Source organism: Triturus cristatus, chromosome 5_1, assembly GCF_964204655.1.
Source record: "Triturus cristatus chromosome 5_1, aTriCri1.1, whole genome shotgun sequence".
NCBI classification, from domain to species: domain Eukaryota; kingdom Metazoa; phylum Chordata; class Amphibia; order Caudata; family Salamandridae; genus Triturus; species Triturus cristatus.
This window is the reverse complement of record NC_140587.1, coordinates 775,443,582-775,458,176: the sequence shown is the minus strand read 5'-3', so window position 1 is coordinate 775,458,176 and position 14,595 is coordinate 775,443,582.

Sequence of the window (14,595 nt, the reverse complement as noted above, 5' to 3'; positions counted from 1 at the left end):
GAGTAATGAACAATTAAAACACAAAGCGTGCAGCTTTCCCTTTTTTTTTTTTTACGTTTATTAAAATAAATTTTGCCAAACAAAATTAAGTCCTTTTTAACAACGTCAATTCAGCCCACCCTCCCCCCCCCCCCGGGTCCGATAAATAACAAAGGATGATAAAAAAAAATAGTAAATTAAAAAGCGGTCTTAAATCCATGGAAAAGCAAGAAACAATGAATACAGTGGAAAAAAAAAAAAAAGAGAGGAAGAGGTAAATAATTCACAAATATAAACAAACAGTACTCAGCATATACATTATTCTTGAGAATTATTCAAAGACTCAAGCCATCTGGTCAAGGGGTCCCAAACCACTAACCCCCTTTCTCTTGCTCTTCTTCCCTTTTTAGCATAAACGGCTTTCTCCAATCTGTACGTAGCAAGAAATCTAGCTTGCCATTGACTGAAAGAAGGGGGATTCAGGTCTTTCCACTGCGTGGCAATGCATATCCGCAGAATAGTCATGGCTACAAATATCAAAGCTCCGCCTGCTTTAACACTGAGTGTCTCATATAACCCCAACATAATAGTGATAGGTGTAAGTTGAATATCTGAAAGAAGAACTTTGTTCAAAAACAGTTGGGTTTCTTTCAGAAGTGGAACAAGATTTGGACATGTAGCAAACATATGTACAGAGTCAGCACAATATTCCGAACAACGAGGGCAGGTAGTTCCAGGCCCGGTTGTCCATTTAGAGATCTTATTCGGAGTGATATCCATAAAAAAAACAGTTTTATAAAATTGAGCTTGCAATTTAGGAGATAGCAGGTATGTGCGTGCTAGACTTAATGCGGGACAGAGAATATTAGAAGAAATATTCAATTTAAGCTGCCATTTAATGTTTACTTTGTTTAAGTCGTCTGGTCTTAGCTCATTCAAAGTATCGTATGTATCTCCGATCTTAGGTGCTTTAGAGCCTAGTAACTTATCTATAAAGGCTAATGATACAAGCCCAGCAGACCCTTCCAGATTCTTTACAAGATAATTCATAATCGCATGATATTGAAAGATCTGTTCTTTGTTTAGATTAAATTCAATTTGTAATTCCTCAAATGACAAAAAGCGACCTGCCCTGCATAAATCTCCCAACCTTCGTATCCCGGCATGGTACCAGTGACGTAAATATGTGCTTTTGAAAATTAATGGTAGATTATCATTATTTCTAAGTGGAGTATAGTAACTTAGCCTGTTAATTCCATATGTTTTACGAACATTACGAAAGACCTGGTAGGCACAGATCATAGTCTTGAATTTCACTCGTTTGTAATAACTATACTCTAACTGACGCCAAAGACATCCCTTTGCTTTTTCCCCCAACAACAAGAAATAAGGAGAGGGTAAGCCTGAGGGAGAAAAGGACGACTCTTCATGTATTAATTCACAACAATGCTGTAAAGAGGCAGCCCAATAATATAGTTTTAAGTTAGGGAGAGCCAAGCCTCCTCTCTCATAAGGTAGAGAGAGTAGATTAAAAGCCCTTCTTGGATTCGAATAAGACCAAATAAATTGAGAAAAAATTTGTTCAAAAACTGCCAATATATGTCTGTTAAATATAAGCGGGATTGCACGAAAAAAATATAACAACTTAGGAAAATATGTCATTTTCAAAACATTACATCTTCCCAGTATGGTTAAATGTAAGTTATCAATTTTCCGGAGTGCTTGCCTCATATTAGTGGCCAAAGGGGTCAGATTTTCATTTACCAAAGAATACAATTTGATGCTGCTGAGGTGGCAGGAGACCCGATCTCGCTAATACTTCTGGATGCCGAGAAGGCATTTGATCGGGTCTCCTGGCAATTCCTCTGGGTCATTTTGCGGCATCTCGGATTCGGACCAAGAATTATTCAGGCTATTCAGGCATTGTACAAGAACCCAACAGCTAAAATATCCATTAATACTCAATTGACTAAAGAAAAACAAATTACAAGAGGAACGAGACAGGGGTGTCCTTGTTCACCCCTACTCTTCGCCCTCTATATTGACCCGCTAGTTAGAAGAATTGAAATTAACCCTTTAATTCCCCCGATCTCTCGGTTTGGCACAGACACAAAAATCATGGCTTACGCCGACGATATTGCCATAATTACCCCGGCACCTGCACTTGCTATCAGGACTTTGGAACAAGAAACTCAAATGTTTGGAACAATCTCTGGGTACGCCCTTAACAGAACAAAGACGCAGATCGTTGTCAACAAAAAGATAACTTGGACAGATGACAGAATTACAAAGAAAGCAAAATATCTTGGAGTTGATATTGTTGCTGATTTGGATTCTTTGGTAAATGAAAATCTGACCTATTAGCTATGCCAATGCTTGTTTTTTCTTCTGTAGTGACAATATATGTTTTCCCCATGGAGAAACCCCTACCCCTGCAACATGACCAATTTAGGAGCGTGCACCGTCCCCATTTGCTCTTTGCGAATAGATTTATTCCCAACTGGCATGAACCGGAATTACTCATGGCACCCGGATGAACAAACCAAATAGTTACAAAATGATGCAGTGGAATTAAAACCCGTACAAGTGAATGGTTTCTTGTGCAACACTAAAACATAGGTTTCATTCTCATGAAGAGAGCCCCAAATAATTGTGAAGAGAATAATGATTGTCAGGGCTACTAGAATTATGCAGCACAGAGGATCCAGTTATGCTCCAACGTTGGTGCCATTCGAATTTGCACAAAATATTTGAGTGAAAAGGTTCATCTGATTTTAGTTCGCCCTGGAAAATTTTGTGCAAAATCTGTCAAGCAGGGGCCAAAAAAGAGTGGTGGTCTTAAATGTGACATTTCTGATTTTAACTTCACAGGGATGTTTTTGCTCTCTGCTGCAAAGCAAAAAAAACGGTGAATGGAATTATATCAAACTTAGCATTAAACTGGAACATAAGGAAAAATGAAGTGTCTTTAATTTAGTCATTTTTGAGAAATCAGCGTTACAAAAATGTGCTCGTGGGCTTAAAAGGGTTCAATCATTTAGATATCTTGATCATTTACCACAAACTCTATAGAACACCGGTTCCAGGAAAGGTCACCGGCCAAATAAAAAAACAAGCATTGGCATAGCCAATAGGTCTCGCTTTTGGGGCCTTCTAAGTATTTAGTTATGCAGCACAATATTCTTGGTGCAACAACAACTGTTGCATGGCTAAACACTTAAAAGGTCCCAAAGGTGAGGCCTATTGGCTATGCCAATGCTTGTCTTTGTTGGTTTGGGTTTGTTTCTGTTAGACTGAGTTTGGCTTTGTTGTTTGTGGATGCTTTGGTGAGTGGTAAGTTGAGTTTAGTGGCTGTTTGTGCTGAAGTGAGTTATGTATATTGATTGACTTTAGGGGCGACTTCAGTTGCAATGAGTACTGGTTACATTTTTTGATTTTTGAAGTTGTAATGTTGCAATGAGTCGTGTTCGGTTGTTGCATATTGGGCTTTTGCGTTACATTGAGTCCTGTTTGTTGGTTTTTTTCTGTTATTTCTGTTGCAGTGATTAGGTCTCGCCTGACCCAACGCATGCGCTGGTCTGGCGAGACTTTTTGTGAGGGCTCAAAAAATGGTACCATGGCCAGCCTAGAGCTACAGTGCATGTGCGCGGGCGCGCGCTTAGGAGCAGAGGCTGGCAAACCTCGTCATGCTCATTAAGCGCCCGCGATCACTTTCACTTTCGCCCGCGATCACTTTCGCGGCACCCCTTTGATGTTCTCGTTCAAAGAACATCAAACATCAAAGAACATGTTGTTGTGTTAATGCTTTGCTGCGCCCGTTTGACTTACAATGTGCTTTCTCTTTCCACAAACTCGATGTTTGTGTTCCTTTATGTTGAGATGCTTTTAGTATTACTGTTTTGTGACTTAAAGAACATTAAGGAAATGTTACTGTGAAACTGGACAACGTTCACAGTCATTATTTCTGATCGCAGCGGCTGCTTCATGTCCGTTGCACCATTCAGGGAATCCTTTCATTGGCGCTTTCATGAGGACATGATGAGGAAGCTGGAAACTTTTGGCACATTCTCTTTAAAAGCACAGCAAGTTGGCGACTGGTTAATCGATTAGACTTATGTAGCGCTTTAGATCTCAAATCGCTATAGTGTGTGCAGCAGTTACAACTCATGAAATATGGGGTGCAACTCACAAGGAGGGGGCAGGTTTGAGTGCACATTGGCTGTAATCAAACTCTTAAGATGATGGGCTGTGTGTATCCATTATCAGCACTCAGCCTTCGCTAAGTGATCTTGTTTGTTTTGTTGTTGTGTTAATGCTTTGCTGCGCCCGTTTGACTTACAACGTGCTTTCTCTTTCCACAAACTCGATGTTTGTGTTCCTTTATTTTGAGATGCTTTTAGTATTACTGTCGCACACACAACCACAACCACACACAACCACAACCACATACACAACCACAAAACCACACACACACACAACCACAACCACACACACAACCACACATACAACCACACACACACACAACCACACACACACACAACCACTCACATACACACAGCCACACACACACACAAGCACATACACAAGCACACACACACAAGCACACACACAACACACACAACCACACACACAACCACACACACAACCACACACAACCACACACACAACCACACACACAACCACACACACAACCACACACAACCACACACAACCACACACACAACCACACACACACACAACCCCATACAACCACACACACAATCACAACCACACGCACAACCACACACACAACCACACACACAACCACACACACACAACCACACACAACCACACACACAACCACACACACAACCACACCCACAACCACACACACAACCACAATCACACACAGCCACACAACCACAACCACACCCACACAACCACAACCACACACACAACCACACACACAACCACACACACAACCACACACACACACAACCACACCTAACCACGCACAGACAACCGCACACACAACCACACACACAACCACCCACACAACTACACACACACAACCACCCACAACCATACACACAACCACACACACACACACAACCCCACCCAACCACACACACAACCATACACACAACCACACACACAACACACACAACCACAAGCACACACACACAACCACACACACACAACCACAACCACACACACACAACCACACACACAACCACAACCCACACAACCACACACAGAACCACAACCACACACATACCCACACACACAACCACACGCATACAACCATAACCACACACACAACCACACACACACAACCACACACACAATCACACACAACCACACACACAACCACACACACAACTACACACACAACCACACACACACAGCCACAACCACACACACAACCATGCACATACAACCACACACAAACACACACAACCACACACACACAAACACACACAACCACCGACACAACCACACACACACAACCACACACACACAACCACAACCACACACAACCACACACACAACCACACACAACCACAACCACACACACAACCACACACACAACCACACATACAACCACACACAACAGTACACACACACACAACCACACACGCAACCACACACCCACACACACAACCACACACACAACCACAAACAACCACACACACAACCACACACACAACCATACACACACACACACCACCACACACAACCACACACACACACACAACCACACACAACCACACACACAACCACACACAAAACCACAACCACACACAACCACACCCAACCATGCTCAACCACACATCCACACACACCCACAACCACACCCGCACCCACAACCGCACCCACACACAACCACACACACAACCACAAGCACACACACAAGCACACACACAACCATACACACAACCATACACACACATGCACACACACAACCACAACCATACACACAACCACACACATAACCACAGTCACAACCACACACACAATACCCACAACCACACACAACCACACACACACAAGCACACACAACCATACATCCACACACACACCCACAACCGCACCCACAACCACACCCACAACCGCACCCGCACCCACAACCACACCCACAACCACACTCACAACCACACACACACACAACCACACCCAACCACACACACAACCACACACACAACCACAACCACACCCACAACCACACATACACACAACCACAACCACACACAACCACACAACCACACCCACAACCACATTCACAACCACAACCACACTCAACCACACATACAACCACACACACAGCCACACACACAACCACAACCATACACACAACCACACATAACCGCACACACACAACCACAGACACAACCACACACACAACCACAACCACACACACACACAACCACACACACACAACCACAACCACACACACACACACACAACCACATCCACACACAACCACACACACAACCACACACACAACACACACAACCACAACCACACACACACAACCACACACACACACAACCAGTCACACAATCACAACCACACACACAACCACACACACACACACACACACACACACATGCAACCGCACACACACAACCAATACACAACCACAACCATACACACAACCACACACACAACCACACACAACTGCACACACACAACCACACACAAAACCACACACACAACCACAACCACACACAACCACACACACAACCATACACACAACACACACAACCACAACCACACACACACACACAACCACACACACACAACCACACACACACACAACCACACACACAATCACAACCACACACACAACCACACACACACACACAACCACAACCACACACACAACCACACACACACACACAACCACACACACAACCACACATACACAACCACACACACAGCCACACACACAACCACACACAAGCACACACACAACCACACACAACCACACACACACAACCACAACCACACACACAACCACACACACAACCACCACACATACAACCACACACACAACCACACACTCACAACCACACACACAACCACACACACACAACCACACACACACAACCACACACAACCATAACCACACACATGACAACCACACACACACACACAACCACACACAACCACAACCACACACACAACCACACACACACAACCACACACACACAACCACAATCACATACACACACAACCACACACACACACACACATACACACACACAACCACACACACAACCACAAGCCCACACAACTGCACCCAACCACACTCAACCACACATCCACACACAACCACAAGCACACACAACCACACACACAACTACACACACAAGCGCACACACACAAGCACACACAACCACAACCACATACACACACAACCACACACACACACATACACACACAACCACACACACAACTACAACCACACACAACTGCACCCAACCACACTCAACCACACATCCACACACACACCCACAACCACACCCACACACAACCACAAGCACACACACAACCACACACACAACTACACACACAAGCACACACACAACCACACTCACAACCACACACACAACCACACATACACATCCACACACAACCATAACCATGCACACAACCACACACACACACAACCACACACAACCGCACACACAACCACACACACAACCACACACACAACCACACACACAACACACACAACCACAACCACACACAACCACACACACACAACCACGCACAATCACACATCCACACACACACACACAACCGCACCCGCACCCACACCCACAACCGCACCCGCACCCACAACAGCACCCACAACCACACACACAACCACACACACACAACCACACACACAACCACACACACAGTACCACACACACAGCCACACACACGCCCACACACACACACACACACACACAGCCACACACACACGCAACCACACACACACACAACCACACACACACAACCACACACACACACACAACCACACACACACAACCACACACACACACACAACCACACTCAACCACACACACAACCATACACACAACACACACAACCACACACAACCACACACACACAACCACACACACAACCACACCCAACCACACATACACACACACACCCACAACCACACCCACAACCGCACCCACACCCACAACTGCACCCGTACCCACAACCGCACCCACACCCACAACCACACACACACAACCACACACACTACTACACACACACAACCACACACAAACACAGCCACACACACAACGACACACACACACACAGCCACACACACACAACCACACACACACAACCACACACACACACAACCACACACACACAACCACACACACACACAACCACACCAAGCATTGGCATAGTCAATAGGTCTCGCCTTTGGGACCTTGTAAGTGTTTAGCCATGCAACAGTTGATGTGGTTGCACCAAGGATATTGTGCTGCATAACTAAATACTTATAAGGTCCCAAAAGCGAGACCTATTGACTATGCCAATGCTTGTTTGTTTGTTGTTGTTAGTTTTGTGCACGAGGATGTTGTTTTTGAAGCTATGGTGTTGGTGTTGGTACAATTTCTTGGGAGGAGGAGAAGGGACGATGTTTGTCTCCCTGACAGGGGGTCCTTTACCCGACCAAGGAAGTCATCTTAGAATACGTAATTAGATTTAAACAGTAATCCGTTGGTGGGGTCCCGCAGGGATGGGATGGGTGTGTGAGGTAGGGGCTCGGTGGAGGGGCAGGTGCACAGATGCTTTCAGAGGGCTTATTTGAAACTCAAAAAACAATTATTGTAGAATTGTGGACAGGAGTAACTTTATTTTCAGTAAAGCGGATGTTGGAACCTGATGTTGAAAAATACCAATTGTAGCGACACATAAATTTGCATGTAATCTGCCGGGAGCCATACAGCCACCAGGGAGAATAGCAAGAAATGCTATTTATTTATACAGTCGAAAGACATGCTAATCTGCATGTCAAAGAGACCGCATCGCTGTTCACCGCCTGTTATTCACGCCTGAGTGCAAAAACTCCAGGAGGATGTGAAAACCATGTGACTGCCATCAAGCCTGGGCGAAATGCAAATATGGCATTTGTGTTAATTCTGTTAGCGAAATCTTCACTGATGTCTTTTAAACTATTTTGTTTTGTTTTCTTGTTATAATTCGCACTTTTTTTAAGGCACCCTGGTTCACCACTAGCTGATTGCGAACTGTTAAGTGCATTTTATTAACTTGTTTTAAGAAGAACTTTAAGAATATTCTGTTTGTCCTGTGGCGCCTCCGCCCATGTTAAAAACCTATCAATGAAACTTTTGAAACTTTAAAAAAACTTTAAAAACCAAACAATTAGGGCAGTTGTCTCACGAGGTAATGTATGTCCTTAAAATAAAGGGGTTGTTGTCGATTTTTCAAAATATGCTCACTATTGCCAGGTAGTTCTCCACTTAGTAAAATTTTTCGCAAAATTGAATAAACGTTTCCATAAAACTTGCAGTTTTTGGTTTAGCGAAAGATGCTTAAATCCTAAAAATGGTCAAAATTCAATCATTAAACAAGCAAATGGTGCGCGCGAAAGTAATGGCGAGCAAGACGTGCGGCCACGACCGGGAGTTGTGTGCGCGCGCGCATGCGCAAAAAGGAAATAAAAAAAATCTTAACTGTGCAGCAGTAACACTCTTCACTGCCTTTGATGTAACAAATAAACTTGTTATAGTTCTTTCACAGTCTCATCATTTCAGAACAGAAGCATTTTTAATTTTATATAGAACGAAGTCATTGTTCTTGCTTATTTATCTTATGCAACTAACCATTCAGTGACAAAGCCAATAGTCATGGCTTATTGTAGGTGTAATGTTACTTGTATTATATATCTGGATGCAATGACAGAAAGAGATAGCACATACCAGTCGGACTGCACACAGAGTTTTACCTTAAGTGTTTTTAAGCCACAACCTTAATTACATCGGCCTCGCCCCTTCGAGAGACACCCCTCACCCCAGTTTTTTCATCCCACTTAAAGCTGTCAATGGCCAGCACCGCCCAAAACTTGTAAATCACTTTACTGGCACATTTGAACATGTGCAAGTCTGGGTAAGACCCAAGCCCTCAGCAGAGGACCTACAATTCGTAGATCTGGGCACCAGGGAGCATATCAACAAAGAATAGCGATAAACATCGCTGAGCGGGTTTAGCATAACGCCGGCTATCGCCGGATTTAATCGCCGAGATATCGCGTTATTTACAGCGCATATCTCCACGGCGATATTAAATCCGGAGATAGAGGTGAAAACCGCGCACATCGCTGGAAATCCAGCGATACAACGGAAGCGATAAGGCAAGCCTTGCTATAGGGAGATGTGGATTCAGCCATAGAATCCACCTCCCATAATATGTATATCTAAGTCTGCTTTTTAGCAGACGTTAACTATCGGCGTTATCCGCGGTTAGCGCGGATTCTAACGTAGGTATTGCCAGTTTGTTTATAGGGAGTAGTGCTGTAACTCCTTGATTCCCGTGTTGTGTTAGTAGGAAACGCCCACTTTGCATCTCATTAGAGATGCAAAGCAAGGCGTAGGTAAAAAGGCTGCTAACATGCGCTAATGCATGTTAGCACTGCCTTGTAAATAGGGCGAATACATTATCTCCGCTTCTTTAGCTTTTTAAGCCAAAAAAGCGGAGATAAGGCCCTTGATAATATGCCCCCAGGTTCCTAGTGTACAGCGGGGCAGGGGACCACGGATGGCCCCGTTTCATATTTGGGTGTGCAGAGAACCTCGAGAGTCATGGGTGCACAAGTATGAGTGTGTGGGGCCACAAGCGCTTAGAAGGCACAACTATAGAGGAACTGTGAATGCACTTTGTACATCACAAAGGTGAATGTGCAGGAAAACGAGCGAAGGCATTGATAGTGATAACTCGAGCTCAGGAGGCAGAGATACAGACGCGTACATATGCAGGAAGCGAATACTGAGGCTCTGCTTACAACTGAGGTGCTAAATTCTGATTTCAGTTTGCATGGAGTTAGGAATTACGAGTTGTCTAATAATTATCATAACCTCACAGTCTAATACTGACAGATCCCGGCAGGTCGAACTTGCAAAAATTCATTAGCAGAAAAAACCTGGAAAAAGGCAAACATGCAGACTTTTGGTGTGTTTAATACTGAATATGTAAGTTGTGCCTCATTCGGAAGCTAAAAAGTCAGCATTAGAGGTGTTTAACACCACCAGTAAATATCCAAACCCATAGAAACAGCATTTTAGTGAGAGCGCTTTATTCCGCACAATATCCGAGTTGTTTAAGTTGCATGCTGAGATCTGTAGTCACATTTAACCCATTTTAAAATAAGGACTACAAGTTCCAGTGTTCAAAGAAAATACCGGGAATGAGTGGCTGCTCGAGCACGGACTGGAAAACTTGAGAACCCTAAGGCAAACGAACATGAAAACTAGTCAGGTGTTGCTGGTACACAAGAAAGTTAAGGGTACAGATGAGGGAATATACAGTGAACTAAAGCTAAAATAAGGCAGACATACACATAGATGCGCGTGCACGAATGAGGACCAAGACACACCTGGATACACAGAGCGGAGTGCAACGAAAAAGAGGTAAAATGTGTGCACAGATAAGTATGCATGAGATAAAAGCTTAGCGGGGCGTAAGGAGAGACGCAAAATGTGTGTGCGCAAGAAGCACGTGCTCATGGGGCGGAGGCAGTACGGGAAGCATAGAGACACTTAGTGGACGACCACTTCAGCGTGGCTGGAAGGCATGAAAATATTTGACTAAGCAGGTAAATATAGTCAGGGAATGCAAAATGCGCTTTGGTCTTTCTGCCCTGTGTAGTTCTCAGAGCAGTGGATGCGCTGCGTGAGGCAACCGACTCACCGTATTAACATCGGAGTGACACCGAGGGAAATGGGGGGTGGATAAAGAGTGTGTGTAGGCCTAGCCCAGCGAAAGAAGGGGGTCTCTTCACAACCATTAAATTTACACACCTTCTGTGTGCGAATTAATATTAAATTAATACAGCTCTGCGGGCGGCACGGTGTACGGCGCGCTCTTTCATAACTATTACAGTGAAAATAATGAATGTTAATGCTGCTCTGTAGGCTGTGGTGCAGTGCATTGTGCCTCATCACCAATATTACAGTTAAACTAATGGATGAATGCCTATATTAATGCTGCTTTGCAAGCTGCAAGGGGTACAGTGTGTCCTTTATTAATATTACATATGCAGCTCTGAGGGCTGCGGCGCAGTGCACTGTGCCTCTTCATCATTATTAAACTAATGAACGAATGAATATAATGCTGCTCTGCAGGCTGTGGTGCAGTGCACTGTACCTCTTCATCGATACTACAGTTAAACTAATGGAAACAGCGGATTAAAACAAGCACAAGCGCGCGCCTCGCGCGGCAGCAGGGGGAAGGAGGGGGGCCGGCGCGATTCACTTGCGGGAGCGATAATTGCAACCATATGGTGCCGGTCGCTCCCGCAATTGAATTTCCAGACGTGCACGCGTTGCCATTGAAGGCAATGGAACGCGTGCACGTTTTTGGCTGAAAAGCTGAAGCCATTGCTAAAGGTCTTTTTGCCTACGCTGCGTAGGCGAGACCTAAATATTTATTAGACAAGGAAGCTTTCAGTCCCATCGTCCATTTTGGCTCTGCAAACTCTACTTGGTTGGGTTTGCATTCCCAAAGGTTCTAATTTGCTGCTTGAAAGAAAAAAAAAATCTTTGAAATGTATTCAAAAACACAGTTAAAGTGCAGTTATGGCTACAAGTTAAAATAGCAAAAAACACTGAAATTCACAAGTAGCAACTTTGCAATCCATAACTGGCGCAATAGCCATGCAAATCATAACTCACACATCAAGTCCTACTTCCAGTTCATGCGCAAGGTCTGATTTGCACGTGAATCGGATTTCAAAGAGGACTCAGAATGAAAATCAACTTAGATGTGAGTTTGGGCTGGAGTAGCAATTTTGCTGTGCACTAAAAAAAATAGCAAAAATTTACAAGTTGTGGACACACGTGTGCAATCCTATTACTTTTATTAAATTTTGGGATCTTAGAAATTGCCAAGAAAACGCTCAAAATCATTGAAAGTAATAGATTGCAAAGGCATACTACCTTCTGCTTGACAAGTCATGCATATTGTTCACAGGCGTATAATCAGCAGCTTTCAGGTTAGAGACTATTTTCATTCAGAAATGTTTCTTCTACCCATTTTTCTCCATATGGGAAACTCTGTTGGAGTTGTTTTCTACATATATGTACGGTAGGAAAATGCATTGAGAATGTAAATAAATATGAACTAAGGGGATCAGTACAAACGTGCAATCACAGGTGTTATTAGCGTGTCCAATAAAACACCAATAACGCCTGGTGTGGTACTTTCTATGTGCTAAACTTTGATTTACACACCTCAGAAATTGGTGGATAACGTGGTGCTATATGTTTCCCCCCTTTTCGAGGTGTACAAACTCAGAATGTTAGATGTGTGTCTGCAACATTTGTGACAGGTTTCATCTGGTGTAAATCATACAGGCAACACCCAAGATGTTATATAATATGACTACAACAGTAGAATTTCGATTTGGGCTCAAACTCCTGCTTTCTTCTGAAATGAGAGGTGTGAGGCACTTGTAAGGAGGCCCAAATGTTCTTCCTTGTGGGTGACTCCATCCTTCTCAATAGATGCTCGCTTCTTCTCTTCCTTTCATTGAAAGTTTCCAACTGCAGACAAAACTATTCCAAATTTCTGTCATTGTTACAGATTATAAATGTTTACACACTTGATTTTCCATGTGTTGTGTGTGTTTGTGTTCTGGTGTGTGTGTGTGAGCATGTGCACCTCCACATATTCCCAGGTTCAGGAGGGACTGCTGTTCGCACCGTCTTGCAACAGTTGTATGACAGAACCACGCATGCATTTCTCACGCAGGTTTTTACACCCAAGTCAGTACTCCCTACTGTGACGTTACCACGCATTTATTTACCACGCAAGTCGCTACAACAACTAATGGGGGCGCTAGACTTTGGAATAGTATAAATTACTATTTCAACTCCAGTAAGGGTATCAGTAGGGAAGTGTATCAGTAGGGAAGGTGTTGAACTTAAAATCCAACACCAGTCCAATAATGCAGTCGTTGTAATGACTTGCGTTGTAAATGAACTGGTGGTAACATCGCAGACGGGGGTACTGGATGCGGTGTACTGACTGCAGAGTAAAGGATGTTTCCCTCTTGCAACACACCCAAGTTGTGTCTTGCAATCTACACAGGGACTTTCTGAATTAATTAATGGACGTGTCAGTCACGCATTCCACTGACTGTTGTTGTTGTGCCCAAAGTCCTTATCAGAGGCCCCAACATAAATTAAAAACAGTTATTTGCAGTTTGCAGCCAAAAGGCCAGGCTGCCCTGCTGCCTGGAGCCGCCTGCTAGGGTAAGCGTCTTTTGCATGGTGGTAAATTTACATTTTGAGATATCGCACCACTGATTAACAGGCTGCACCAGGTTTCCTGGAAGCTTCGTCGCCACAAAAGCCATTGTTTTCCTCTAAACTTTTAAAA